The sequence below is a fragment of the Coregonus clupeaformis genome, chromosome 5 (genome assembly GCF_020615455.1).
Source record: "Coregonus clupeaformis isolate EN_2021a chromosome 5, ASM2061545v1, whole genome shotgun sequence".
Lineage (NCBI taxonomy): Eukaryota > Metazoa > Chordata > Actinopteri > Salmoniformes > Salmonidae > Coregonus > Coregonus clupeaformis.
The window spans coordinates 25,373,569-25,384,677 of NC_059196.1; positions in this window are offsets into that span (position 1 = coordinate 25,373,569).

Consider the following 11,109-nt stretch of genomic DNA (forward strand, 5'->3'; position numbering starts at 1 on the left):
GTGAGACTACGCAGAGGCACGAGTTGCAGGGCCATGATTCTGCACACTGCACAGCTTCAAAAACTTAGGACAGTCAGGAGGACAGGACAGAGGAGACCCAGAGTTGGTGAACATTTCCCAGCGTCAAGACGATGTGCCACATCTTTAAACAAGCTGAGAGTCAAGAGAGGGAAGTTGATGTGGCACATGCTCCATCTCTCCGACTGCCTCCTTTATAAATTCCTCCCCCACAGCCCTATCAGAGGCAGTAGGAGACAGAGTCAAGAGGTCCTCTTGCACAGCCCTGTCAGAGGCAGTAGGGGACAGTCAGGAGTTCCTCTCCCACAGCCCTATCAGAGGCAGTAGGAGACAGTCAGGAGTCCCTCTCCCACAGCCCTATCAGAGGCAATAGGAGACAGTCAGGAGTCCCTCTCCCACAGCCCTATCAGAGGCAATAGGAGACAGTCAGGAGTCCCTCTCCCACAGCCCTATCAGAGGCAATAGGAGACAGAGTCAAGAGGTCCTCTTGCACAGCCCTGTCAGAGGCAGTAGGGGACAGTCAGGAGTCCCTCTCCCACAGCCCTATCAGAGGCAATAGGAGAAAGTCAGGAGTCCCTCTCCCACAGCCCTATCAGAGGCAATAGGAGACAGTCAGGAGTGCCTCTCCCACAGCCCTGTCAGAGGCAGTAGGAGACAGAATGAGGAGTTCGATCCGTTGACTTTGTTAGTAACGGTCAGGAACACCAACTGGGTATGACGGATTGGTTTAGGTTAGGGTTGTATTATGTTCTTAAGCTTGATATGGGTACTAATGCGTAACAGACATCTTTAGTGTCCTCTGTTGTCTGTCTCTTACACCCTCCCTCTCTCTCTCTCTTTCTCTTTCTATAATATAATATATTTCTCTCTCTCTCTTTCTCTTTCTCACTCTCTCTTTCTCGCTCTTTCGTCTGGGATCGAACCCCAGGCTGTAGTGACGCCTCAACACTGCGATGCCGTGCCTTAGACCGCTGCGCCACTCGGGAGGCCCATCATCTTGTATTCTAATTCTATGATTATAATACATGGTGATGTCCTGTTATATTTAGCCTGGGCACCAGTCTGTTTGTCCCATCATGCCACTCCTTGCCACACCTTGTCATGTTTGGCATGGCAAGGAGTTGACGTGATAGCACAAACAGATCTGGGACCAGGCTACCGTATATTTCCAGCATCATAACAAATGCTGATGTACTGTAGGCCTCCAGCATCTCACTTCTGTTATGAATCCAATTAGTACATTATGGTACTAATATTTTGTCCTTAAGATCCCGGACTGCATCTTTAATCTGTGAAAGCGGGAACATTGCCTTTAAACGGTGCATTGTCAACAGCGCTCCACAGATTGAATACCGGCCTTGGAGCAGTTACAATGATGAGTTGGAGTCTTCTTTATACAATTGTCATTCTTACACATAATTTGATCAAATGATAATTTGATCAGTCAGAACTGATGTGAACTTGTTTTCTTCATGTCCATCACCGCCACACAACGACATTCTTAGGCTGCATCCCATATGGCATCCTATTCCCTACATAGTGGGGAATAGTATTGTACAAAGTATTGCACTACATAGGTAATAGGGTCCCATTTGGGACGTGACTGTAATTTACCTAATGTTTGAAAGAACAGCGGTCCTTAAAACAGCCTTCTGACGTCTGTTCTCCCTTTGCATCTAAAACCATGGAACTGACCTAAAAAAATGTATGAGACCAAATAATGTCTATTAGGTTCTCCAATGAAATTGACCTAGATTGATTTAGTGGATTCTCTGTGTTCGGGGCATTCACTGCAGTAATGTGACCTCGATATGCCCATTACCCACAATGTTAAAGGCACAAAGCAGTTTTGTATATTGGATTATTTTATTTATAGGGAATAATAGAGGCCTACAATACATCTACTCAGCCCAGTTTTGAACCACTCTTTCCTCCACAGCATTGGAAGCCGTGTACATATGTAAGCAGGATGCAGTTGTTTGGGCCTTGTGTTACTAAGCTCTGGGTTGTGTCTGTATAGGTAGGGTATACCAAACCAAAACACACAGCGACCAGAGGTACTCCTGCACCATGACCAGGTGATAAGACTTAGATAGCTGCAATGTTTCCACCTCTGCATCCCAGGCCATTTCTACACTTTTACCTCTGTATTCTCAGTCAGCATTCACTCAGTGCTATACTACCTTCTATCTTCTACTGCTACAACCACATTAGTATCATCATTTCATGGCAGCTTTTGGTGGTTTGAGAACCACTCTGTACCCAGATAGGCTTTACCGGCTATGTAATATTTAAGCAACAAAGCCCGAGGGGGTGTGATATATGGCCAATATACCATGGCTAAGGGTTGTTCTTAGGCACGATGCAAAGCATTGTTATTATGTCATTGTTGACAACATAACTGACTGACTGGGCTCTCTTCTGGAGCAACCATTATTTAGTTTATAAACATAGCTGGTTATATTGTCCTGTTGCATTACCTGCAGTTGTTGCCATGCCGATGCCATGTTTAGGAAGCGTCTTATTGATGCTGTTCAGTGCGTCTCATCTGCATATTCATTCATACGAGGGGATTAATTGTTTCCTCTGTCAGTACAGATGGCAGACAGAACCATAGGATAGACCTCACAGCTGAATGACACCCTATTCCCTTGCCTGCTAATCATCCGGTGACAGCTAACGCCATTCACTATCTGACACAAAGAAATAGAATTGTTTGGAAAATGTCCTCTCTGCAAGACAGAAATTAGTCAAATAAAATAAAATAACATTTTATTTATCACATGCGCCGAATAAAACAGGTGTAGACCTTACCGTGAAATGCTTACTTACAAGCCCTTAACCAAACATCAACATTTGCTAAATAAACTAAAGGAAAAATAGTAACACAATAAAATAACAATAACAAGGCAATATACAAGGGGTACCAGTACTGAGTCAATGTGCAGGGGTACGGGTTAGTCGAGGTAATTGAGGTAATAAGTACATGTACACTACCGTTCAAAGGTTTGGGGTCACTTAGAAATGTCCTTGTTTTTGAAAGAAAAGCAAAACATTTTGTCCATTAAAATAATATCAAATTGATCAGAAATACAGTGTAGACATTGTTAATGTTGTAAATGGCTATTGTAGCTGGAAACGGCTGATTTTTTATGGAATATCTGCATAGGCGTACAGAGGCCCATTATCAGCAACCAGTCCTGTGTTCCAATGGCACGTTGTGTTTGCTAATCCAAGTTTATAATTTTAAAAGGCTAATTGATCATTAGAAAACCCTTTTGCAATTATGTTAGCACAGCTGAAAACTGTTGTGCTGATTAAAGAAGCAATACAACTGGCCTTCTTGAGACTAGTTGAGTATCTGGAGCATCAACAATTGTGGGTTCGATTACAGGCTCAAAATGGCCAGAAACAAATAACTTTCTTCTGAAACTCGTCAGTCTATTCTTGTTCTGAGAAATGTAGGCTATTCCATGCGAGAAATTGCCTTGAAACTGAAGATCTCGTACAACGCTGTGTACTACTCCCTTCACAGAACAGCGCAAACTGGCTCTAACCAGAATAGAAAGAGCAGTGGGAAGCCCCGGTGCACAACTGAGCAAGAGGACAAATACATTAGAGTATCTAGTTTGAGAAACAGACGCCTCACAGGTCCTCAACTGGCAGCTTCATTAAATAGTATCCGCAAAACACCAGTCTCAACGCCAACAGTGAAGAGGCGACTCTGGGATGCTGACCTTCTAGGCAGAGTTGCAGACATTTTAGCAAATGTATAAAAGTTTTATTTTATTTTTATATCACATTTACATAAGTATTCAGACCCTTTACTCAGTACTTTGTTGAAGCACCTTTGACAATTACAGCCTCGAGTCCTCTTGGGTATGACGCTACAAGCTTGGCACACCTGTATTTGGGGAGTTTCTCCCATTCTTCTCTGCAGATTCTCTCAAGCTCTGTCAGGTTGGATGGGGAGCGTCGCTGCACAGCTATTTTCAGGTCTCTCCAGAGATGTTCGATCAGGTTCAAGTCCTGGCTCTGGCTGGGCCACTCAAGGACATTCAGAGATTTGTCCCGATGCCACTCCTGCGTTGTCTTGGCTGTATGCTTAGGGTCGTTGTCCTGTTGGAAGGTGAACCTTCGCCCCAGTCTGAGGTCCTGAGCGCTCTGGACCAGGTTTTCATCAAGGATCTCTCTGTATCCTCCATTCATCTTTCCCTCCACCCTGACTAGTCTCCCAGTCCCTGCTGCTGAAAAACATCCCCACAGCATGATGCTGCCACCACCATGCTTCACCGTAGGATGGTGCCAGGTTTCCTCCAGACGTGAGGCTTGGCATTCAGGCCAAAGAGTTCAATCTTGGTTTCATCAGACCAGAGAATCTTGTTTCTCATGGTCTGAGAGTCCTTTAGGTGCCTTTTGGCAAACTCCAAGCAGGCTGTCATGTGCATTTTACTGAGGAGTGGCATCTGTCTGGCCACTCTACCATAAAGGCCTGATTGGTGGAGTGCTGCAGAGATGGTTGTCCTTCTGGAAGGTTCTCCCATCTCCACAGAGGAACTCTGGAGCACTGTCAGTGACCATCGGGTTCTTGGTCACCTCCCTGACCAAGGCCCTTCTCCCCCGATCGCTCAGTTTGGCTAGGCGGCCAGCTCTAGGAAGAGTCTTGGTTCTTCTTTCATTAAAGAATGATGGAGGCCACTGTGATCTTGGGGACCTTCAATGCTGCAGAAATGTTTTAGTACCCTTCCCCAGATCTGTGCCTCGACACAATCCTGTCTCGGTGCTCTACGGACAATTCCTTTGACCTCATGGCTTGGTTTTTGCTCTGTCATGCACTGTCAACAGGTGTGTGACTTTCCAAATCATGTCCAATCAATTGCATTTACCACAGGTGGACTCCAATCAAGTTGTAGAAACATCTCAAGGATGATCAATAGAAACAGGATGCACCTGAGCTCAATTTCGAGTCTCATAGCAAAGGGTCTGAATACTTATGTAAATAAGTTATTTCTGTTTTACATTTTTATACATTTGCAAACATTTCTAAAACCTTGTTTTCACTTTGCCATTGTGGGGTATTGTGTGTATATTGATGAGGATATATATATATTTTTTAATCCATTTTAGAATAAGGCTGTAACGTAACAAAATGTGAACAAAAGTAAAATGGTCTTTATACTTTCTGAATGCACTGTACAGTATGTCATTCTATGGAAAAATCAAATGGAATACAATATTATAATGGTCAATGTAAACACACCAGACTCCCCATGGAAACCATCTATTCTCAGATATCACAGAGGCTGCTTCCTCAGACCTAGTTATGCACATTTAATCCTATAATTCATGATTCTATATGTAATTCTATACTCTAGCGTCCAGCCTTCCTTTCCATGGGGTCCTGTCCTGTCCTGAGCTGTTTTAATCATCACACTATTAGATGTATTATATGTACTGTGCAGCATGAACATTCAAAGTGCCCTGACGCAATACTCCAGCTCAGAGCAGCAATTCAAACATCACAAGGTACAGTTTTTAGCCGTGTTATGAAACTGGATGTAGTGGGTCAGACATACTGCATTGCTGTGAAAGTAACTCCTTGTGTGCACAGAGAAGAAGCACAGAGGAGTGCAAGGCAGTATGAACCATGTTCTTTCTGGCAGAAAGCTGATACAAGCAGAGTGGTGATACGGGACTACAGGATAGATCTGAGGCATGTCCCAAATGGCACCCTATCCCTTTATTGGTGCACTACTTTTGATCAGGGCCACATAATGCTCCGGTCAAAAGTGGTGCATGTGACTCTTAAAGCCTGTGTCTGTCCAGGGGCTAATATAAACCCACAGAGCCAGCAAACCAAATTATCTCACTCTGTTTATCTCTCTCTCTTTACTTCATTCTCGCTCATCTTCCACTCTCCTGTTAGACTGCAGACATTTACATTTACATTTACGTCATTTAGCAGACGCTCTTATCCAGAGCGACTTACAAATTGGAATAAAGGTTAAATAAAGAAAAAAATATATATATAGAAGTAATGTAACACAAAATGAGGTTTTCCAACAGCCTAATCAAGGTGTAGATTACATCTGAATTTGTAAACAAGGCTGCATGGGATTTCAGTAACAATTTATTTGGATAGTCCATCTGTAGATTCTCTACAGACTTTATCAGTAACATTTCATCTAATCTAACAGTAACCCTTATCCTAACCTTAACCCTTCCCATACATTGATTAGCGGTCTGACTCTGACCAAACAACAGACATTGATTAGTGAAAACCACAGAGCACAGAGAGAGACTGGATCAGCTAGCCTGTAACACTCAGACTGTTACTCCTCCTCTACTCTCTGAGTTGCCTTTAGGTTCCTCTGTAAAACCAGCCAGTTATGAGAAAGGAATGCGTCCCAAATGGCACCCTATTCCCTTTATAGTGCAGTACTTTTGACCAGGACACATAGGCCCTTGGGTCAAAAGTAGTGCACTATATAGGGAATAGGGGGCCATTTGGGGCACATACAAATACTGATGGCACTTAAAGGCATGTCTTACGGTCTCTCAGAGACTTGAACAGCTTGGTGCTCTATAGCTTTCCATTCTGATTCAGTTTTCCATTAGTCACCCTCTTCTAATAACAGATATCTCATATTGGATTTTACTGGAAATACATTTGAGTAAAATAGATAATGAAGGCACTGGCTCATCACTTCCTATATAGAAATGTAAAATAGATTGAAGTGAAAAACATGCTACAATACAGATATCAAATGTTATATTGCCACCTTCTGGCATCAAGCATGAAGTACAAGTATATTAGCAGTTTGTAAAGAAACTTCAAACACTACATAGGGAATAGGGTGTCATTTGAGACACAGCCACACTGACTTCCAGCCCCAGTGGGACCTGAGTGGGTCCTTAGTAGGTGGCTGCTGTCCAGTGCAATAGTGCAGTATATAGGGAATAGGGTCCCATTTGGGAAGCAGGAAGTGTCATTATTTGGGGTTCATTCTGGCAGCAGTTGCCAGGGTATTTTATCCTGATAGAATCATTGTTTACCGATATGAATCTCAAAGCCAGCAGCTCTCGCCGTAGACCCAGAAACCACTACAGCTTGGATGCAAATATTCTATTGACAATTTTCTGACAGATTTTCCAGAAGGCTGTTGTTCTTGTTATAGTGTGTGACCCAGAATTGTCATGTTGTGAACAAAACACAGATCCATGTAATGCTGCTCAGACTGCTGCTGTCCTCCCACCAGGCATGATGAAACTCTGCTTTCACTTTTCAACTAGAGGTGTGATTCTTAATGACAAAGAGAGTGTTATCTGTTCATTGTATGACGTACAGGTGTTGGAACTTAATTTGACCAGTTTCTCACAGCAGGAAAATAATCCTGCAGCAACAGGAAATGTGAATTATTGTGTGGATTATAATTAATGGACATTTTTGTAGGGGTTGATAAAACATTTTTTGAGGCAAATCTAGCTGAGAATTCTCAATCCGACAATGGAGTTGAGTGGCGATGAGTTTTGGCTGAGTGTACCTCCGACTACATCGAGTCGGTATCAGTCGACACTTAAAAAAGGCGTTATTTTCTTTGAGTGCTGCAATCCAGAGTTTTTGATAGAAATTGCTTTTTACGCGGCCTCCGCCAAGTGAGCTACTGTTTGTTAACGGAGACAGAGCAGCCCAGTCATTGCACAGCATATTATTTTGTTTTGGCAAACTTCATACTCCATTGGAAAGCAGTGGATTACCCAGAACAATTTGACAGAAGACACATAGAATGACGTTTTTATAAAAAACGATGGATTGCAGCAACCAAAGAAAAGAACGCCTTTACACAGGACAAACATAGGTACAAGGTACGCATTAAAGAATGGATATTTTTTATAAGTATCGTCTGATACCGAATGGATATGGACGATAAGTATCATCTGATACCTACTAGATGTAGTCGGATGTACACTCTGCCAAAGCTCATCGCCACACAACTCCATTGAGATGTGATGTATATTGTGGAGTTGAGAATTCTCAGCTAGGGCAAATCAAGTCTGAAATTTTGCAAACTTTAGAAGCCTTTGTAAACCTTGAATACACTACAAGTTCGCATTTTCTGCTGTGCAAATTTCCTGCAACAACAGGTGACCAAATGAAGATCCTGTAGTATGTTAAAGGGGTGGTCTGGGCTTGGTACAGCCTTAAGGTGGGCCTGTGGGTTAAGTGCTTTGGGTTTAAAACTCATCAGCAGAGCTACAGCCTGCGGGGGATTTAGGCAGAACTAGCACAAACCGAATTAAACACTGTGACCTCTGAACTCTAGGTGACTACAGCCCAGCAGGAAACCCTCAGGAACTTCTTAATAACTTCTATAAAAGTGCACAGCTCTGGGCAAGAGTTAGACTGTTTTCTATTGTGGTTGAATAGTCACAGCAGTGATATTATTGATGCAGTCAGTCATTTAGACCCTGCAGGGTCTTTATTACACTAACCCAGGCTGCATCCAAAATGGCACCCTATTCCCTATATAGTGCACTACTTTTGACCAGAACCCCATGGGCCCAGAGCCCTGGTCAAAAGTAGTGCACGGCATTTGGGATGCACCTCCAGCCTCTCAGCAACTAGTTAAACGCCGGAATGTGAAGAGGGTAGTTGTGAAAGAACTCTATTCCCTGTCCTTGGTGTTTTTAGTATATGTTTTGGCTCAGAAGGATTTAATAGAAGGTTAGGGGTGAATTGGCATGGGCAGCCAGACAGTGGAAATAATTAGGATGTAGCTAACAAGTAATTTTGTTTCAAGGAAAAACAGGTGTATGTGTTTGAGTCCAAAATGACACCATACACCCTTTATAGTGCACTACTTTTCACCAGGGAGAATATGGTGCCATTTGGGATGCGTCCTGTATCTCTCACATTTTCACAACAGCAGTAATGGGTTCAGATCTGTGTGAGTCATCGACAGTGCCTAGTTGAAAGTAGTGCACTACATACATTTTAGTGATTTTGCAGATGCTCTTATCCAGAGCGACTTACAGTTAGTGAGTGCATACATACATTTTTTCATACTGGCCCCCCGTGGGAATCGAACCCACAACCCTGGCGTTGTAAGCGCTATGCTCTACCAACTGAGCTACATGGGACCCACATACATAGGGAATAGGGTGCCATTTGGGAAACATCCACCTACAGAGCGGTCTAATTTGGAAGAGGGACTCTCACACCATTTACCCCTACCCCTGTTATTAAAGATATCAGAAGAACTAGTGTTGCATGTACTTGCCCTGGAAATGTCTAATGTCTGTGTTCATGTTGAGACGCCTCGGTTCATAATAATAACCATTATACCCTCTTCTGTCTGTTTGATCTGTCTGCCTTTACTTAAAGTCCCATGTCTTAAAATTGCTGTGTGAGATCCTTATTAAACATACTAGGAGTGGGGTAAAGCGATAGTAAAATGGATAATTCCATCACAACAGAACAGAACAGCTGTCTTGTTCCTTTCATGCCTCACATCTTTTATTTTATGACTTGTCCACTACATGCCTCACACCCAAACATTGTATGTACTGTATACCATAAAAGGGTGAACACTTTATGTATGGTTTTTGGTGCATGGCCTTTAGTATAGTTTTACTGACATTCTCAGCATTGTCTTTAACTAGAGCACTTTTAGAAGCAGATCTTGTAAAAAAATTATGCCATAGATATCAACACCCCCAGCATTTTAGCTGGATGGGAAGAACTTGTTAAAGGGTTTTATTTTAGTGCAACTCATTTTCCGAACAGTTGGTAAAAACAGGTTTTAATCAACACATTTTTACTGCCGCTAGCAGGCAATCTATAAGAGTAGGTTACTACATTGTGTGTTATGACAGATCTACAACTGTATACATCTGTCTCTCTCCACTCCGTTTTATTTTTTTCTGCTACAAATGAGTCTACAGACTGTCTATCTTGTGTTTCATGTATTGCATTGTGTTGGATAGTGTGTTAGTATGAATGCAGAAATATTAGTCCTGTTGTACTAATGGGTATCTGAATAAACTAAACTATTGCCCTGGACAATGAAACGTATGTAGGACCAAGCCTCAATATCAAAGTACTGCACTGTTCAGGTCAATAGCACCACTTTTCCTTATCTACCCTTGTGTGTGTCCCAAATGGCACACCCTTCTAACTCCTCAAGGGTCGTTGGATTCTGCCCCTTGTTTGTTATGGTACAGCTGTAGTCCTGTGTAGCTCAGTTGGTAGAGCATGGCGCTTGCAACGCCAGGGTTGTGGATTCGTTTCCCACGGGGGACCAGAATGAAAAAATGTATGCACTCACTAACTGTAAGTCACTCTGGTTAAGAGCGTCTGCTAAATGACTAAAATTTAAAAAATTTAAAATGTGTGGAATGAGTGTGCTTGCTTGTGTGTCAACCCCACTAGCATTAGGGATCAAAGCCTGGTCCCTGGCTGTGAAGTAATGAACTGAAATAGCCCTAACGAGCAGAGTGGGGCCCAGCCAGCCCTGTCTTTCTAACAACCCAGCAGCTAAAATAGACCTGATAAGCCCCACCTATTGTTCCACTGGAATCAACATGAATGACTTTTACACTGAGGTCAATGGGGTCTGACGCCTGGGGGGGCAATTAACAGGAATAGATTTCAGCAGGAAGATCTAGACACCGTCCCAAATGGCACCCTAGTGCACTATATAGGGAATAGGGTGCCATTTGGGACACAACCATATGTGAGGGGAGACTGCTGTCATGTTACTACAGCTTTCAACAATTAATGAATGGATGGACAACACACAGACACGTGCTTTCAACAATACCACAGACAACTCAGATTAAACATTCAACAATACCAGGGATGGAGAACACACACATGCTTTAAACAGTACCACAGACAACACACAAATATCTGTTTGTCTGTTATTGTGGAAATACTATAACCAATATTTGAAGTTAAATGAAAAGGATGACAGTGCTCACTTTAATTTGACTGCAACAGAGTTTGTGTTTTAGAGGTATTCTATAAGAGGTGCCAGACGGTGGTTCTCTACCAGTCTGCAGTCCACCTGTGTGCAATCTAAGTGTCAC